The 19,261-nt window shown below is 42.0% G+C and overlaps 1 protein-coding gene across 1 annotated transcript in view; it reads right to left on the minus strand.

Annotated features, from left to right (window-relative positions):
* Positions 1 to 17,847, minus strand: part of RIPOR2 (RHO family interacting cell polarization regulator 2) — a 296,826-nt gene extending 278,979 nt beyond the window's left edge. Inside the window, exon 1 of the mRNA XM_064281485.1 lies at positions 17,824 to 17,847. The gene's annotated coding sequence lies outside the window, so the exon portion shown is untranslated. The remainder of the gene's footprint in view (positions 1 to 17,823) is intronic.
* Between the last annotated feature and the right edge of the window lie 1,414 nt (positions 17,848 to 19,261).

A 19,261-nucleotide genomic window follows, 5' to 3' on the forward strand; every position in this document is an offset into this window, starting at 1 on the left:
AAAAGAAAAAAAAATCGAAGCGAAGGCTCAAGCATGCAGTACTATCTACTCTTTTGTTCGTTGTTTCTCTGCGGACCACATGTTGAGACTGAAAAAAAATATTTTCTTGGCAGGAAAGACAGTCACAGCAGGGAGCACTCCCATTTGTGAAATGAGGAGCTTCGGATGTGCTTCATTCCCTCCCTGATTCGAGTGTCTCTTTCTGTGGACCATATGCTCTACCATGAACAAACATGGCCAAGCACACGGTTACAAAGAGGAATACAATATTCTTTGTCCCCAAGGAGCTCACGATCTAGTCAGAGAGAAAGAAATGGTACAGTCCAGTAATAATAAATAAATAGGTAGATTCTGACTCTTACATACCCTATAGGACAGAGTAGAACTGCCCCCATAGGGTTTTCATTCTGACTCTTACATACCCTATAGGACAGAGTAGAACTGCCCCATAGGGTTTTCAAGGCATAGCTGGTGGATTTGAACTGCTGACCTTTTGGTTAGGGCTGTAGCTCTTAACCACTGGGCCACCAGGGCTCCAAATATGTAGCCAGATACACGTAAATCCTAGAAAAATCTCAAAGGTGAGAGAATGCTAAATGCTCTCCTTAAGAAAAAAGGTTTAGTTGAACAGTTCTTGACAGCAGTTGCCTTTTTAGTGACCAGGGCCGTAATTAGGATTCAGGTTTGTCGATAAAAGTTGAAAAACTGATCATTATATAAAATTATTCAAAAGGAGCTATGATTACATAGAAAAACGACCTGAGTGGATTAAAGTCTGAAGAAGTTTTACGTTTAGAAAAAAAACTACAAAGTGGCGCCACCTGGTGGTTACTACCCAGAGTGTGTGTATTAACTTGCAGTTTCAAACCCAGTAAGGATTGTTCTTGACTGCGTTGGAAGGCTTCTTACTAACACATTACACTAAAGTAATACACTGATATATGTTCTTGGAAAATCAGAAACAGAGAGGAAGCATTTAAAATCCTGACTGAAGCAACTCAGTCATATTTAGAAAAATCTACTACTAAAAAAGAGTTTTAACATATACATATTTTTTTCAGTAAACAACTCTTTCCTTTCTTTTTTTTAGTTTTTATTATGAAAATTTTCAAGTATATGTGAAAGTAGTAAGAATAACATAAATCCCATTTAACCATTTCCTAGTTTCAATAATTATCAGCTTCATTTGGTCAATTTTGTTTTTTCTATCTCCTGCTTTTGTAATTTTTTTTTCCTGCTGGAATATTTGAAATTAAACCCCAGATATCATATCATTTCACCCTAAAAATTCAGTATGTATCCCTAAGAGATAAAGATTTTTAAAATGATAACTACAGTGCCATTATTACACCTATAAAATTAACAATAACTTCTTAATATTTTATAATATTTATTGGATAATATTAGGTTTCCATTAGATAACAAGTTTTTTTTGTTGTTTTTTTTTTTTTAGTTCTGTTATTCTTTCTGCATTTTTAAAGCATGGATTCTTCTGCATAGAACTTTTCTTCATCAGTTGTTTGTTTACCCCCTCCACCCTCTATCCCCTGGCCATGATTTTCACTCAATATATTTATTTGTTGAAGAAATTGATCACTTGTTCTGTAGCGTTTTCCACATTCTGATCTGAGCTGACTGTTTCCTCATGGTGATGTTTAACTTGTTCCTCTATTCCTTGTATTTCCTATAAACTAACAGATCTAGATTAGATGAGATCTTGATTAGGTTCCAATTCAAAAAATTTTTTTTTTTTTTGGCAAGACTTCATATGCGATGCTGTGTGTTTCTTAGTCATTAAATCGTAACATCACTAAATGTCTCACTTTTAGATCCCTCCACTATAAAATCCCATTGAGGTCGAGTTGATTTCAACTCAGAGTGACCCTATAGGGCAGAGCAGAACCGCCCCATAGGGTTTCCAAGGCTGTAAATCTTCGTGGAAGCAGACTGCCGCATCTTTCTCCTGTGAAGAGGCTGGTGGGTTCGAATTGCCTACCTTTTGGCTAGCAGCTGAGAGCTTTAACCACTGTGCCACTGGTGGACAATGATATCTATGGACATCAAAACTCTGAGTGGAAAGTTACTGGGGGGCCTTTTTGTCTGTATCCATGAGGATCGCCAAATGCTGATTTTATAAATTTTATTATTCCTTCTGCATTTATTAGCTAGAATTCCCTCATCACCTATTTAGTTAGTTTGAAATAGTTTATAGAAGAGAGGATGAATACATCATTTATTTCTTTAAAAAAATATTTTATTAGCATTAGTGTCCTAGCCACCTCCAAAGCTGACCAGTGAAGTTTGTATGTTTCATGATGAATTCATGGATTGTTATATATTTTACATATTTTGATCCATTGCAGTCTTTATTATTATTATTGATGCCCATATTGTTCCACCTTTGGTCAATGTGTATAGTTTTAACATAAATAGTCTAAGATATGACAAAGTTGTTAAGGAAACGGGTATACACGTACACTCTCAGGATAGATTGTTATAACTTTCAAGGAGGGCAATATGGCAATATGTATCAAGAGCCTTGGAGCCCTGAAGACACAGTGGTTAAATGCTCGGCTGGTAACCAAAAGGTTGATGCAGCTACTCCAGGGGAGAAAAATGTGGCAGTCGTTTACTTCTGTAAAGATTACAGCCTTGGAAGCCCAATGGTGCAGTTCTACTCTGTCCTATACTGTTGCTATGAGTTGGAATTGACTCATTGGCAGTGGGCCTGAAGTTTTTTTTCTTTTTGGTATCAAGAGTCTTAAAAACTAGTATCACATTTAGAAGAATATTCCTGAAGAAAATAATCAGAGATGTGAACTAATATTGTACAACAATGTTGTCGTTAAGTGCCGTCTAGTCGGTTCCGACTTAGAGACACTATGTACAACAGAACAAAACGTTGCCCCATCCTTGTGCCATCCTCACAATCGTTGTTATGCTTGAGCCCATTGTTGCAGCCACTGTGTCAATCCATCTTGTTGAGGGTCTTCCTATTTTTCGCTGGCCCTCTGTTTCACCAAGCCTGATGTTCTTCTCCAGGAACTGATCCCTCCTAATAACATGTTCAAAGTATGTGAGATGTAGTCTCACCATCCTTGCTTCTAAGGAGCATTCTGGCTGTACTTCTTCCGAGACAGATTTGTTCGTTCTTTTGGCAGTCCACGGTATATTCAATATTCTTCGCCAATGCCACAATTCAAAGGCATCAATTCTTCTTTGCTCTTCCTTATTCTTCGTCCAGCTCTCGCATGCATATGAGGCAACTGAAAACACTATGGCGTGGGTCAGGCGCACCTTAGTCTTCAAGGTAACAACTTTGCTTTTCAATACTTCAAAGAGCTCTTTTGCAGCACATTTGCCCCATGCAATGCGTCTTTTGATTTCTTCACTGCTGCTTCCATGGGTGCTGATTTTGGATCCAAGTAAAATGAAATCCTTGACAACTTCAATCTTTTCTCCGTTTATCATCATGTGGCTTATTGGTCCAGTTGTCAGGATTTTTGTTTTCTTTATGTTGAGATGTAATCCATACTGAAGGCTGTGGTCTTTGATCTTCAGTAAGCTCTTCAAGTCCTCTTCACTTTCAGCAAGCAAGGTTGTGTTATCTGCATAATGCGGGTTGTTAATGAGTCTTCCCCCAATCCTGATGCCCCGTTCTTCCTCACATAGTCAAGCTTCTCAGATTAACAACAATGTTAATTCCAGTGAAAATTTGAAACAGATATCAAAAGATTTTTGATATATGTGTATGATGAATTAGCTTTGTTATTGTGGTTAGGTGCCCTCGAGTCGGTTCCGACTCATAGTGACCCTGTGTACAGCAGAACTAAACACTGCCCGGTCCTGCGCCATCCTGAGGATATCATAGCTATCATATAAAAATGCAGTTTTAGAAGAATTTTTATTATCATAGGGATATTCTATATTATATTCATCAAAAGACACAGACTACCAAAATTGTGTATATAGTATGATCGTATTTACATATATATAAATGTATATAAAAACAAAAGAAGACGCACTCTAAAATGTTAACAATAGTTAAATCTAGATGGTGGGATTATGGGGTGTTTTTAAGTCTCCTCTCTACTTTTCTTTATTTTACAAATTATCTACAATAATATGTACCCCAAAGACCTTATTAAAAATCAGCTAGGTAATGTTTCATGATGAATTCATGGATTGTTACATATTTTGATCCATTGCAGTCATTATTATTTTTTTTTTTTTGATGCCCAAATTTTTCCACCTTTGGTCAATGTGTATAATTTTAACACGAATAGTCTAAGATATGGCAAAGTTGTCAAGGAAACGGGCACACACTTACACTCTCAGGATAGATTGCTATGACCTTCAAGAAGGGCAATTTGGCAAATCCAAAGTAAAAAGTCTACTTCTGTGTTAGTGCAAGTAGTGTGAGGAAGAAATGAAACTTCTTCCTCAACCCAAAGGTTGTTCTCACTTAGAGAATGAAAATAGAAATTAGCTGGATTTGAAATAAAACATGGAGGAGCCTTCTGGAGATACATTATATTTTCCCTCCCAGGATCTTCTCATTACAATTAATTAGACTTCTCCAAAATGAAATTTTCCCTGTCCTCTTCAATGAAGCAATCTGATATTTTAGCTTGATTCTTACTGTGAATGGGAGCATCAATATAGATTAAGATGGATGTATCTGCCATTTGTGATGAGATTCCACAGAGCTTCTCCTCCCACTATTCCCTTTCTAATACCGACAATTTCTAATTTTTGACATCCTAATGTCTAGTTGTCACTTCAAGAAATGTAACAACCTCTAGTTCAAACCATTTATTAAGCCCTGAGTCTCTGCTTTCCCTTCTTATTACCAAAGTAATAGGTATTAAATGCGGAAAATGTAGATAGCTCAATAAGTCAAAAGAAGATAAAATTCGCAAATAGGTTTACCAAAATAACTTTTAGCATTTTGGTATATATCCTGTTTCCTGCTTCTATCTGGCTAGTTTGTGAGCTCTTTGGGGACAAGACTCACGTCTAGTTCATTTTTTGTATCCTTTGTACTTAGGACAGTGCCCACCTCATGGGCGCTTATGGATGATGGGGACGAGGTGAGGAGAGGAAGCAGAAAAGGAGAACGAAGAGTGTTCGTGGATAGGGCAGCTACCTGGAAAAAGGCATGGATGGGAATGAGCTCTGAGCATTAGAGAGGCAGGATGGAGACCAGATGACTTGATAAGAGTGGTTATGTGACAGATTTATGGAGGACAAGTTGTGGCAAATGTAGCAAGACTGTAGTGTCCTACATTTGGCTGAGTAGTTTGTCTACAGTGGGAGCTGGTGAGAAACCAGACTGATATCTACTTTATGACGTGAACTGGCCCTAAATTCTTGATTCTTTTAATCAAATAATTGGCTTATAAAGGGTGTTAGTTGCAGGATGTTGTAGATTGAATTGTGTCTGTCCCAAAAAATGTAGGTTGGAATCCTAACCCAAATACCTGGGGATATCAACCAATTTGGAAATAGGGCTTTCTTTGTTATAGTAATGGGCCAGATGGGTGTAGGGTGTGTCCTAAACCTCATCACTTCTGAGTTATAAAAATCAGATTAGACACAGAAAACCAAAAAGCCAAACTCGCTGCCATTGAGTCAATTCCGACTTACAGCAACCCTATAGAACAGAGTAGAACTGCCTCATAGGGTTTCCAAGGAGCAGCTGGCTAGTGGATTCAAAGTGCTGATCTTTTGGTTAGCAACCAAGCTCATTACCACCGCACCACCAGCACAAGCTGGAGAAGACACATGTCATGTGAAGATTGCCAAGGAACCAAGGAACCCCAGGACTACAGAAGCTGAAACGGACAAGGATCTTCCTCAGAGCTGACAGAGTGAGAGTCTTTCCTTAGAGCCAACACCTTGAGTTTGCACTTCTAGCCTCCTGAATTGTGAGAAAATAAAATTCTGTTCTTTAATGCCACCCCTTGTGGTATTTCTGTTATAGGGGCACTAGGAAACTAAGACACAGGGGGAGTTAAATATTTAATTTTGTAAAAAATGCTTTGTAACTACATGGAAATAAACCCATAAATTTGATGGAATTAGATACGCTTTTAAAAGGTATAATCAATACAGGATAAAATTTACCCTATTTAGTGTATATTCTTATCAGTTTTAAAAATGTGTATAATGCTGTAACACCACTACAGTCAAGATAAAAAAAGAGTCTTATCATACCAAAAAAAGAAGAAGAAAAAAAAAAAAACCAAAATCCCTCATGCCTCTTTGTAGTCAACTCTACTCAGCCCTTGGCAACCAATAATCTATCGTCTGTCCTTAGAACTTCGCCTTTCCCAGAATGTCATTTAAGTGGAAGCATGTTTTTTTTTATGCAGTATGTAGCCTCTTGAGCCTGGCTTCTTTCACTAAGCAAAATGCATCTGAGAAAATCCATATAGCTGCATAAAGCAGTAGCAAATTCATTTTTGTGGCTGAGGACTATCTCATTGTCTGGATGTACCACCGCGGGTTTAATCACTCACAAATTCAGGACATTTCTTTTTAATACAACAAATGTTACTAATATTATACCTTCAACCAGTCAAAACAGCATTTTCAAGGCTTAAGGATTAATTTACTAATAGTCAAAGACAGTCGAAGACAGGAAAAAGAGAAAACGCAAAGACAATTCATTTTTCAGCAATGGGCTTGAAAGGAAGGAATGTGATGCTTCTTGGGGACTCTAAGTGCTGTCTTGCTTGTGCTTTAATACATGGCATTTCGAAAGCAAATTGTAAGTGTGTGCATTCACGCACAAAAGGAACCCGAGGAAATTGCATGGATTTAAATGTTCCAGAGATTCGTTGGTTTTTCTGAGTCATTCACAGGTGTGAATGTTATTGTCAAGGAGAATATCAACGCCATCCCCTTGGTTCCTGTGATTTTTCCACCCCTCAGCGCGTGCACCAGATAATGTGATTGGGTTGTGTGTCCCAAAAGGACATCTCACCCTTTCTTCCTTGGGCAAGTAGAAGAGTTAAATAGAAGTGGGTGATGGGTGTGAAACTGGATGTGAGAGGGATCCAGTCAATGGCATTTTCATAGTAGTCAGAGAAAGGGAATGGCTGAAGGCCTCCAGTTTTGTGTCCTTGTGGAAGTAGCCCGGCTCCAGGCTGATGCTCACAGAGAAGGGAGAGCCCGGCCATCATTCCCCCCAGACAATAGCATAGATGATGTTAGCCATCTAGTTCTGCTATAACAGAAATGCCACAAATGCATGGCTTTAACAAACAGAACTTTATTCTCTCATAGTTTAGGAGGCTAGAAGTCTGAATTCAGGGCACCACCTCTAGGGGGAGGCTTTCTGTCTGTGTTGGCTCTGGGGGAAGGTCCTTGTCTCCTTTCAACATCTGTGGAATCTTGGAGATCTCCATGTGTCTTGGCATCAATCTTCCCCTGGGTCTAGAAGGTTCTCAGCACAGCAATCCTGGATCCAAAGAACACACTCCACTCTGGGCTCTTCTTTCTTGGTAATAGTAGGTCCCTCTCTCTCTGCTCTGCTTCCCTCTCCTTTTATCTCTTATAAGATAAAAGTGATGATGCAGGCCACACCCCAGCAAAACTCCCTTTACATTGGATCAGGGCTGTGACCTGAGTAAGGGCGTTGCATCCACCCTAATCCTCATTAGCATAGCCTAATCCTGCCTCTTTATCATAAAGGATAGCTCACTTCCAAACAGGACCATAACCACAGGCATAGAGGCTAGAATTTACAACACATCACAAAATGGAGGATAATCAGATTACAAAATGGAGAAAAAAAACACACAATACTGGGAATCATGGTCTAGCCAAGTTGACACATATTTTGGGGGGACACAATTCAACCAATGGCAGTCCTCTACTCTCTGGCCTCACAGAGCGAATGAAACATGGGATTTAGCTAAGGCCGATGCTGTTTCTAGGTTCTGCCAAGGCTTTGTCTTCAGTTTTCTCTTTATGCCTATTGTAATCCATTGATATTCTCACCATGGTGTGTCCTTTGATGGCATAGGAAGCTGTTTTCTACATTCCTAGTTACTTATTAGAAAAATGAAGCTGCCATTCTTTCAGCCTCACAACATTCTCTGAAGCCAAATTTGTGACTCTGAGATGAATATAGTTGGGTCAGTAATCAGACAGGTGTGATCAAGCTCAGATAATGTCCATATAGTCACACTAAGGGAAGAAGAGCCAAGAAAGAAAAAGGGGAAGGAGGAGGAGGAGAAGGGAGACAGAAGAAAAGTGATACATAGAGGTGTCTGTTTATTCATTACTAATGGAAAAGTTGGCAGTTCAAACCCACCCAGGAGTGCCTCATAAGAAAGGCCTGGCCATCTGCTTCTGAAAAGTCATAGCCATGAAGACCCTATAGAGGGCAGTCCTACTCTGAAACACATAGGGTCACGATAAGTTGGAACCAACTCCAGGGCATCTGGTTTGGTTTTTGGTGTATTCGTTTAGGAGTCCCTGGATATTGTAAACAGTTATCACATCTGGCTGCTTACCAAAAGGTTGGAGGTTCCAGTCCACCCAGAGGCACCACAGAAGTAAGGGCTGGCAAGCTGCTTCCAAAAAATCAGCCACTGAAAATCCTATGGGGCACATTTCTACTCTGACACATATGGGGTCGCCATGAGTCAATTCTCACTTGACAGCAGCTGTTTTTTTTCTTTCTTTCTTTCTCTCCCCCTTTTTTTCTTGCTTTTTAATTCATTGAGCTGTAATGGGAAGCCTCTCTGCCTCATGCCCTCTTCCACCCACAAGTCCTGGTGTTCACCTGGAAGAAGTTCTAAGAATCTGATCTAAGATATATTCTAGGGGAGGGAAAGGTAATTTAAAAGTTTCTACTTATTTAGCTTTAAATTTCTTCTACGCAAAGAGATTCAAATAAGTGCCTGTGGTTTTTAAATTTTCTCCTACTTGGAGATAACACCTGGGATTTTTATATAGAAACTCTCTTATTAATGACAGTGTTTTGGAAGCCTAGAGCTGAGGGGTATGAGAACAAAGGGACTTTTGGTGTTAGAAAGGTAAAAGCAACACAGCCTTTTAAAAACGACAGGAATAGACGAGGAAATTCACCACCACCCCACCCCCAGCCCCCTCAGCAATCGTTCTGCCTTCAAAAAAGGAAAAGCAAAGATCTTTTGAATCTAAGCTGAATTTATAAGGATAAAACTTTTAAAAATTCTTTTCAGAATGTAATTGATTAGAATAGCGACGAGATGCTGGACTTGGGAAGGTCATAGGAATTAAACAAAAGAAGATGCAGGCAGGGCTCTTTTAAATACTCCCTGTCGTGTGGCGGATCTGAATGGCTCTGGAAGCATTGTTTTTGGACTTTAAGGAGGAGTCATTCTCTCCACTTCGTCCCTCTAGTGGGTAATTGTTCAAGGAAGAGTTGAGAGTTTTCCTAGAGGTCAAGAATGAGAGGCGTGGGAGGTGGCAATGGGTTTGAACGGAAGGCGGGTGATGTGTTGATGAGATGCCTCTTTATGATTCTAAGTGCCATTCTTGTTTGGGCTTTAATATGTGACATTTTGGAACCAAATTATAAGTGTCTGTATTCACACACAAAAGGAGCTGGAGGATATTGCATGGATTTAAAAGTTACAGAGATTGTCAGTTTTTCTGAGTCACAAGAGAGTCACTTTTGAAAGCATTGTGCTCAGCAAGACAGTTTTATAAAATGATTGTTACCGGTAAAACTAAGAGTGAGCAAAAACACTTACAAGCTGCATAAAAGTTTTTTTTTTTTTTTTCAGTGCTGCATGAGTAATTAGGGCGATTGCATGCAGAAGAGAGGGAAATTGCTTCCATTTGTTGAATTTGGCTGTTAGGGTATTTTTATTAGATATTTCTATAAGTATGCATTTTGCCACTTTTTTTATACAGGAGTGCCAGATTCCGTTATTACAGGTCTGCCTAATTCAGATTTATGATAACTCACATAGAGATAGGCTAAAGTTTACCTTTGTCTAGCAGATGGAAAATAAATGACTGGAAGGCAAATCGAAGAGATTAATCTTCTAAAGCACGTTGGAAGCACAGCGTGTATACACCGGAGGCACTAATTATAAACACTTCTCGTTTATTCTTTAAAACAGGAAGCTGGAGAATATCTAGAAGCAATACTTTGCTACTCTATTTGGAGTTGCTGTACATTTTTTTTTCTGTACATTTTTAACAGTGAAAAACATTAATTTATACTTTTAAAGAAATAGTTTATATGAATTTAGAATACAAATTTTCTTGCAAGTTCTTGGAAATTTTTTGATTACAGTGGTCTTAAATGCAAGCGCGTGGCAATTTTAAACAGGATAAAAGAAAAAGCAGTTGCCATCGAGTTGACACTGACTCATGGTGACCCCATGTGTGTCGGAGCGAACTGTGATTCATAGCAGTTTCAATGCTAATTTTTCAGAAAGTAGATTGCCAGGCCTTTCTTCCAACGGGCACCTGGATGGACTCAAACCTTTCAGTTAGCAACAGAGTGTGTCAGGGTCTCCTTTCTCTCAGTACAGACACTTATTTTATTTCTAATACTAGAGTGCCATATTAACAGGCAATGATGACCTTCATTATCATACCCCTACATTGGTGTCCACTCCCCTTGTGTCCTGGGCGCCCTATCTCATTCCTCTCTACCCTTTTTAACCTGCACTGCCAAACCTCTGTGGATTTATAGAGCACAAACCTGGGGACCAGAAGCCATCCCCTCACCGCCTGGCTCCACTCAGCTGCCATCAGGAGAATTCAGGCTCATGGCAATCCCACACAGGGCAGAGCAGAACTGTGTCCTATATGGCTGATTTTGGGGAAGTGGTCACCAAGTCTTTCTTCTGAGCTGCCTTTGAGTGGTCTTGAACCACCACCATTTCCAACAGCAGAGAGCATTCGCCATTTGAACCTCTTAAAGGGTGTAAACAGAGGGAAATTTTGAGGTATGAAACAGGGAATTCCCTCAGAAAGAAAGCCGGCAGGACAAAAGAAGCTGAAGGCCTGGAGGAAATAAATGACGTGTGTGGATTCTGGATGAGAAGAGGCAAAATCTGTTTGTCCTTACTCCTTAGCCCTTGGGCCATTTGATAGCTGTTGTCATTGCCCTACAAGTCCTGACACAGGCCCAAATCTGACCACTCAAGCAAGTGGTACTTTTTGGGATCTGCAAGTCTGGGATAAGCCATTGTTCAGTTTTTAAAATATTAAAACAAAAAAAGGTAACGAGCTCGTTAAGAATTTCCTGATAAATTATATTTAAAAAAAAAAATTAAGTGCTAATGGTATGACCTGACCTAATTCACTAGACTAAACCAAAACCAGCCCAAACCTGTTGCCATTGAGTTGGTTCCAACTCATAGTAACCCTATAGAACAGAGGAGAACTGCCCCATAGGGTTTCCAAGGAGTGGCTGGTGGATTTGAACTGCCGACCTTTTGATTAACAGCCATGAACTACTAAGTATAGAGATGTTTGCAAGGGCTTGGTACAGCTGACAAAATACGTTCTCACGTATTGTCTTAATGCTCACAGCTATTGTATGTGGTAGATTCCACCGGCCCAGTTTGGCTGATGAGAAAGCTGAAGCCCAGAGAAGTTAAGTGAAGCACACAAACTAATCAGTGGAGAGCCTGCTGTGGGTTAGCGAGGAGATGAACTTCATGGTGAAGTACAAACTCAGGGCCAAGATTAGAAATGCAAGTATACAAGCTTGACTTCTGAGGAGGGTGAGAGTCTAGAATCTAAATATGGACATGCTGTGTGTGGTTTCTATTTCCCCATGCAAGACAGCAAAAGGAAAAGCATTGATCATGCCAGCCCTGCCAGTACATAGGTCACCAGCCTTGTGGTAGCCATTTTACAAATAGGAAAGGAGGGAGCATTAGCCCTTTTGGGGTATAGAGAGAGGCATCTGCTGGTAAGCATGGGAGCGGCCTTGAACTTGCTAAATTTATGCTGTGGAGGAAAGGACCCACCCTAGGTGTGGGTCACCACATCCTTGCATGGTTTGAGAAGCTCTTGGCCTGCCCTAGTCTTTGCCTCAACCCAGCCTCTGAGGCAGCAGCTGGGGCAACACCACCAAAATGGGAAACCAACTGAAGAAGTGGAAAGAGGGAAGTTCCGGGTGTTAGGGGATCTTTAAAACAACAATAACAACAACAAAACTGTAGCCTTTGAATAGATTCTGTGTTATAGAATAGAACTGCTCCACAGGGTTTTCTTGGCTGTAATCTTTACGGAAATAGATCGCCAGCCCTTTGTTCTGAGGACCGCTAGGTGGGTTTGAACTCACAAAGTTTACGTTAGTAGTTGAGTTAAACTGCTAGCGCCACCCAGAGACCTACCAAAAAAACCAAACCAAACCCATTGCCATCGAGTTGGTTCCGATTCACTGTGACCCTATCGGACAGAGTAGAACTGCCTCGTAGGGCTTCCAAGGAGCGCCACCCAAAAACCCAAGGAGCGCCACTCAGGGATCATCAAATGGGGCTGGAATCCCCTGGGAAGTAGCCGTTGGAGGAACAGTGCTTCACTCTGGAGGTGAGCAGAGGCAGAGGTGCTTTAGGATGCTGACTACTGAACCAGCTGAAGAGGGGCTGAAGGGTCCTGTTTTCACTGGGTTCTGGAGGAGATGGCAGAGTAAGACCTGGTATACCAGAAGCTGGAAGTTGGCTGGTTGTCTCAGACTTGGCCCAGCTCTGAGCTTAAAGGCAGCTGTATCTAAGAAAGGAGGGAATTCAGGGACTTGTGAGAAATATTCCATAAGCATTTTGATATTTGGTTAGTTTTCCATGTGCTGTATTTCACAGAAACCTACACATTTAGAACAGTTTTTTAGGAAGATAAGGTATCCAATATACACCAAAATACCACTTCCCCTCGAGAGTCTCTTTTGCTGCCGTCAGGTATTTCAACCCTTGGAGTCAACCTTTAGGAGACTCCCAGAGCTGTGAGTATTTCCACTGGGTCCCAGACTTTGAGATTTGAATGGGGTGCGAGAGTGGATTATCTGGGCAGAGTGTATTGGAAGCAGTGAAGCCACTAGATTGAGAGTCACTTGACTGAAATTAGATCCTGGTGATAATAGTTCCAACTGTGAAAACCACTCTGGACTGTAGAGAAGTGGCTTTGAATCTTGTCCCTGTTCTGCTGCTTAGGAAGTTGCTTAGGTTCTCTGAGCCTCAGAGCCCTCACCTGTAAGATGGATACAATTACCAACCTCTTGGAGCCCTGGTGGAGCAGTGGTTAAGAGCTCAGCTGCTAACCAAAAGGTCAGCAGTTTGAATCCACCAGCTGCTCCTTGGAAACCCTATGGGGCAGTTCTACTCTGTCCTATAAGGTCGCTATGAGTCGAAATTGTCTCGATGGCAATGGGTTTTAATACTGAGGATTAAAGACACAATGTCTGATAAACCATCTGGCACAGTGCTTGGCACAACTTTCACCCTCAATAAATGATCCATATTCCCTTATTCCTTTTTCTCTGAGCCTCAGTTTCCACAAAAGTAATGAGAATGATAGTACTGATTCTTCCAACCTCACGGGGTAGTTGTGAGGCTCCAATGAAATAAAGTATGCAAAATCGCATCTACCTATAGGAATATAAGGTTTTTACTCAGTATGATCAGATTGACACATCAGGTCTCATGATCTGGTCCACACCAGCTTCAGGAAACTATGAGGAAGAAGGGTGGCTTTGACTTGATGTGGGGAGAGGTAAGGACAGGCCCTGAAAATGGGTCTGTATCTAGGACTGAGGGGGAGAGGGGAAGACACCATTTATTAATACAACTGAAGGCAGTAGAAGCAATGAAGCCATGAAAAGGTGGTGAATCAGTGCCCTGTTGTTGTTGTTGTTAGGTGCCATCGAGTCAGTTCCGACTCATAGCGACCCTATGCACAACAGAATGAAACACTGCCCGGTCTTGCGCCATCCTTACAATCATTGTTATGCTTGAGCTCATTGTTGCAGCCACTGTGTCAATCCACCTCGTTGAGGGTCTTCCTCTTTTCCGCTGACCCTGTACTCTGCCAGGAATGATGTCCTTCTCCAGGGACTGATCTCTCCTGACAACATGTCTAAAGTATGTTAGACGCAGTCTCACCATCTTTGCTTCTAAGGAGGATTCTGGTTGTACTTCTTCTAAGACAGATTTGTTCGTTCTTTTGGCAGTCCATGGTATATTCAATATTCTTCGCCAATACCACAATTCAAAGGTGTCAGCTCTTCTTCGGTCTTCCTTATTCATTGTCCAGCTTTCACATGCATATGACGCGATTCAAAATACCATGGCTTGGGTCAGGGGCATCTTAGTCTTCAGGGTGACATCTTTGCTCTTCAACACTTTGAAGAAGTCCTTTGCACCAGATTTGCCCAATGCAACGCATCTTTTGATTTCTTGACTGCTCCTTCCACGGCTGTTGATTGTGGATCCAAGTAAAATGAAATCCTTGACAACTTCAATCTTTTCTCCGTTTATCATGATGTTGCTCATTGGTCCAGTTGTGAGGATTTTTGTTTTCCTCATGTTGAGGTGTAATCCATACTGAAGGCTGTGGTCTTTGATCTTCATTTCATTAGTAAGTGCTTCAAGTACTCTTTGCTTTCAGCAAGCAAGGTTGTGTCATCTGCATAACACAGGTTGTTAGTGAGTCTTCCTCCAATCTTGATGCCCCATTCCAGCTTCTCGTATTATTTGTTCAGCATACGGATTAAATAGGTATGGTGAAAGAATACAACTCTGACGCACACCTTTCCTGGCTTTAAACCAATCAGTATCCCCTTGTTCTGTCTGAACAACTGCCTCTTGATCTATGTAAAGGTTCCTCACGAGCACAATTAAGTGTTCTGGAATTCGCCTTTTTCGCAGTGTTATCCATAATTTGTTAAGATCCACACAGTCAAATGCCTTTGCATAGTCAATAAAACACAGGTAAACATCCTTCTGGTAGTCTCTGCTTTCAGCCAGGATCCATCTGACGTCAGCAATGATATTCCTGGTTCCACATCCTCTTCTGAAACCGGCCTGAATTTCTTGCAGTTCCCTGTTGATGTACTGCTGCAGCCGTTTTTGAATGATCTTCAGCAGAATTCTGCTTGCGTGTGATATTAATGATATTCTATAATTTTCCACATTGGGTTGGATCATCTTCCTTGGGAATAGGCATAAATATGGATCTCTTCCAATCGGTTGGCCAGGAAGCTGTCTTCCATATTTCTTGGCATAGATGAGTGAGCACCTCCAGCGCTGCACCTGTTTGTTGTAACATCTCAATTAATATTCCATCAATTCCTGGAGCCTTGTTTTTCGCCAATGCCTTCAGAGCAGCTTGGATTTCTTCCTTCAGTACCATCGGTTACTGATCATACGCCACCTCTTGAAATGGTTGAATATCGACTAATTCTTTTTGGTATAATGACTCTGTGTATTCCTTCCATCTTCTTTTGATGCTTCCTGCGTCGTTTAATATTTTCACCATGGAATCCTTCACTATTGCAACTCAAGGCTTCTTAGATCTTGGTATTTCAGAGGAAAAACTGGTACTCACGTAGTGACTTGAATTTAGGCTAACACATTTCGAGATGGCTTCCATCCCCTAACGGCCTCCTTCCCCCACAGCTGAGTATGCTAAGAAAACGCTACTGAGAATATTTACTCTTCTGATAATTTTCTGCCTCCAACAGAAAACCAAGTTTCCATTCTAGTGATTAATTTCTGGACCGTTTAGCTCTGTCTGCAAACAGACAACCTGAGAATAAAAGGGTCCATCGCCAAGCTCTCTAAATCCCTCTGCTGTTTTCATTTTTTATTTTTGTGAGCTGCGTTTGTATTTGTTTCTCCTTCCTCTCCTTCCCTTTTCCCTCCACACCCTCTCTTTTGTGTATCCTTGGCTGAAGACAGCGAAAATATCCACCCAGATCAATGTACATACAAAGAAAGCACTTTCTCAACCAACACAATCCCCTTGAATTATTCAAAGTATCTCCCTTTCTCGGATTTCCCATCCTTTTTTTCCTTGACAGTAAAAGCTGGAATTGGCCATTTGGCAATGGCACGCATGGACTCAATCATCCAGGCAGGAAGGAGGAGGGCAAGAATCCTACGGAAGCAATTTTTCTTCTGGATGATGAGAAAATAGGTAATGTTACGTTGGAAGGTATAGAAATAATTCTTAGGCCAGTATAAATTCTAGGGTCCCTAAAACAGAACACAGATGCATCTCTGTAGTTGGTAGAGTCGATGGTAAACAAAATGCCGAACTGGGGCCAAACGCAGACCCTGGAGGGGCCTGCCTGCCTACTGTCTGGGCTGAAGCTGTTAATGGACAACTTTACCAGGTGGCTAGACTGGAGCCCAGGAAAATACGTGAACTGAGAATTATAGAGAATGTTTGAAAAAGGCTTCTTTCTTTGTTTTTTACACAAGGCGATTCCACCTCACCTGCCTCCTTCCAAATCTTTATGTTTATGGCTTTAAATGAAATAGGAACCAGCAGAGGAATTCGCCTGGTGTAATACAGAGTCCCTGGGTATTGAAAACAGTTAACATGCTCAGATGCTAACAGAAAGGTTGATGGTTCGAGCCCACTCAGGTTTGCTCCAGAAGAAAGGCCTGGCGATCTACTTTCAAAAAACCAGCCACTGAAATCCCTCTGGAGCACAATTCTACCCTGACACACATGGGGTCACCATGAATCAGAATCAACTCAGCAGCAGCTGGTTTACTGGTTAAGACAGAACAGAGAAACCCAGCCTGAAGCCAGCAACTTCAGCACATGGAATATGACACTCAGGACCAATTCTGATTAAGTCAGAACATCAGCAAGACAGCAAGCCAGCACATTGGGAAGGCAGCGACCTGGCTTCTACTCTGGTTAGGGTGTTTAGACGTTTGTGTCCTTAAAGAAAAACTAAATCTCAATGAGGTGGAGCCCTGGGGAGAAACGTGAGAGGAGTCCAGGGCCGACAACCTGTGGGCACACCCTTGCCAGATAACAGCGTAGGCCAGGACAGAAAGCTGATAGCTAGCCAGGCTGCTCTGTAAGTTGATGCTGGATCTCTCAGCAAGCAGGGACCATCTGCAGAGTGGGTGGCCTTGCTCGGACGGAGGCTGCTGGGAAAGATACCCTGTACAGGCCTCCTCCCACAGGCCCTCTGGCTCCCCGGGGCCTGCCTAGCCCCGGCCTGTGGCCCCAGCTTCTCATTTGGAGATACAGAGGTATTTAGAAGAGACTCCAAGACCCTTCCCATGAGCCAGAATATCCTGGAAAGCCCCATCTGGGGTTTTTACCTCCTTGTGTAGGAGACTTGTCAGTCCAGGGTGGCTGCAGGCAGGAGGGACCCCCTTCAAAATCACACCCAGACCCCAAACACAGCCCGGGGATTTGTCTGTGGAACTCGGGCCTCTGCCTGACCAGGTCCCCGTCACAATTAAGAATACCTCTGCACTGAGTCAGGAGAACGGCCAAGGAAGCAAACCAAGACAATGATGTCCCATTAATACTGCGAGGGAAGTCACTAATGGTATCTGTGACACAGCACCATTCCCTGGTCTTAACCTCCTATCAGCTTTGTCACCCTTGTCTTTTCAGTGGGATGGGGAGGACTTGGCTCCATTCCTTTGGGTGGGTTCCACAGAGGGTGCCACCCTGTAGCCCCCTCCATAGCAGCTCTGTCTGGACACAGAGTTCAACTGTTTAAGGAGGTGAGGCAGTAAGTTCCACACGGACTCTGCAGTCTGGTTGTGTTTACTTCTACTGAAGACAGCCTGGAGACTCACTGTGGGAGAAAGCACTCACCCCATCTTCTCCGAAGAGCAGGAGTTGCTCCCACAGGGACCGAGAGTGGATTTTCCCAGGCACATCTGGGCTTCCTCCTGCCTGCTGTGGTGCACGCAAGCAGGCTGGGTATGGGGCGGGGGAGGTGATGCTAGAGGCTGAGGAAGAGGTGGCTGCATTTCTGGCACGGCGTTTCCTTCCTGCCCATTTGGGGAAAGAAGGTGGCAATGGTCACCCTCTTCACACAGTCCCTAGTGCCACCATCACCACTTCTAGGCTCTCAGATCATAATAAGTCCCACCTGACATGTGCCCAACACTGGAGTGCTAGGTGCTTAACCCATTTTATGTCTTTTGACATATTTTATGTCATATCTTATTTATTTTGTGACATATTTTAGGTCACCCTCAAGATGAGTGTGAGGTTGGTATCATTATAATAAACACTTTATGGTCAAAAGGAAGTGAACTTTCAGGGAGGTATAGTGGCTTGCCCACAGACTGATAGCTAAGAAGTGGTAGAAGCAGGATTTGAAGTCAAATCTCCCTGTTATCAAAGCTCGTAGACTTTCTAGGCTTTCTTTCTTTCCTTTAACCTCCCCTAATTGTGGCAGGCCAGAAGAAGAGAAGGGTCACAGGACACCCTCTTATCAGTGCCTACCCCTCACTCCTGTGCCCCACCCTGACACTGCCTGAACTTTCCCATAGTCAAAATCCAGAATCTATTGAAAGGATAACAACTGGCTTTTGTGGTAGGCAGAATTCTAAGATAGTCCTCAAGATTCTTACCCCTTACTGTACACACTCTGTATAATTCCCTTGCCTTAAATATAGGGGCAGTTCTACTCTGTCCTATAGTGTCGCTATGAGTCAGAATCAACTCAACAGCAGTGGGTTTTTTTTTTTTTTCCTGTGGCAAATATGAGATTTTACCCCTGTGCTGAGGTTACATTCTATGGCAAAAGTGAAGGATTTTTTAGATGTGATTAAGGTCCCCAACCAGTTGACTCTGAGTTAATCAAAAGGGAGATGGCCCTGGGTGGGCCTGATCTAATCAGGTGAGCCCTTTAAAAGAGCCATTAAAAGCAGCAACAGACGTTCTCCTGTTAGCCTTGAGGAAGCACTGCCATGTTGTGGAGAAGGCCATGTGGTAGGGAATGGTGAGCAGCCTCTAGGAGCTGAGGGCCTTAGTACTACAGTCTCAAGGAACTGAACTTTGCCAGCAACCATTGAGCTTGGAAGTGGACCCTGAACCTCAGAAGAGATTATAGGCTCAGCTAATACCATTATTGCAACCTGTGAAAACCTGAGCAGAGGTCACAGCAAATTCATGCCCAGACTCCTGACCCGTGGAAACTGGGTAAAAATAAATATATGCTGTTTTAAGCTAGTAAGTTTGTGGTAGTTTGTCATGCAACAATAGGAAAAAAAATGTTTTTTAATAATATTTTATTGAGTTT

The sequence above is a fragment of the Loxodonta africana genome, chromosome 1 (assembly GCF_030014295.1).
Source record: "Loxodonta africana isolate mLoxAfr1 chromosome 1, mLoxAfr1.hap2, whole genome shotgun sequence".
Lineage (NCBI taxonomy): Eukaryota > Metazoa > Chordata > Mammalia > Proboscidea > Elephantidae > Loxodonta > Loxodonta africana.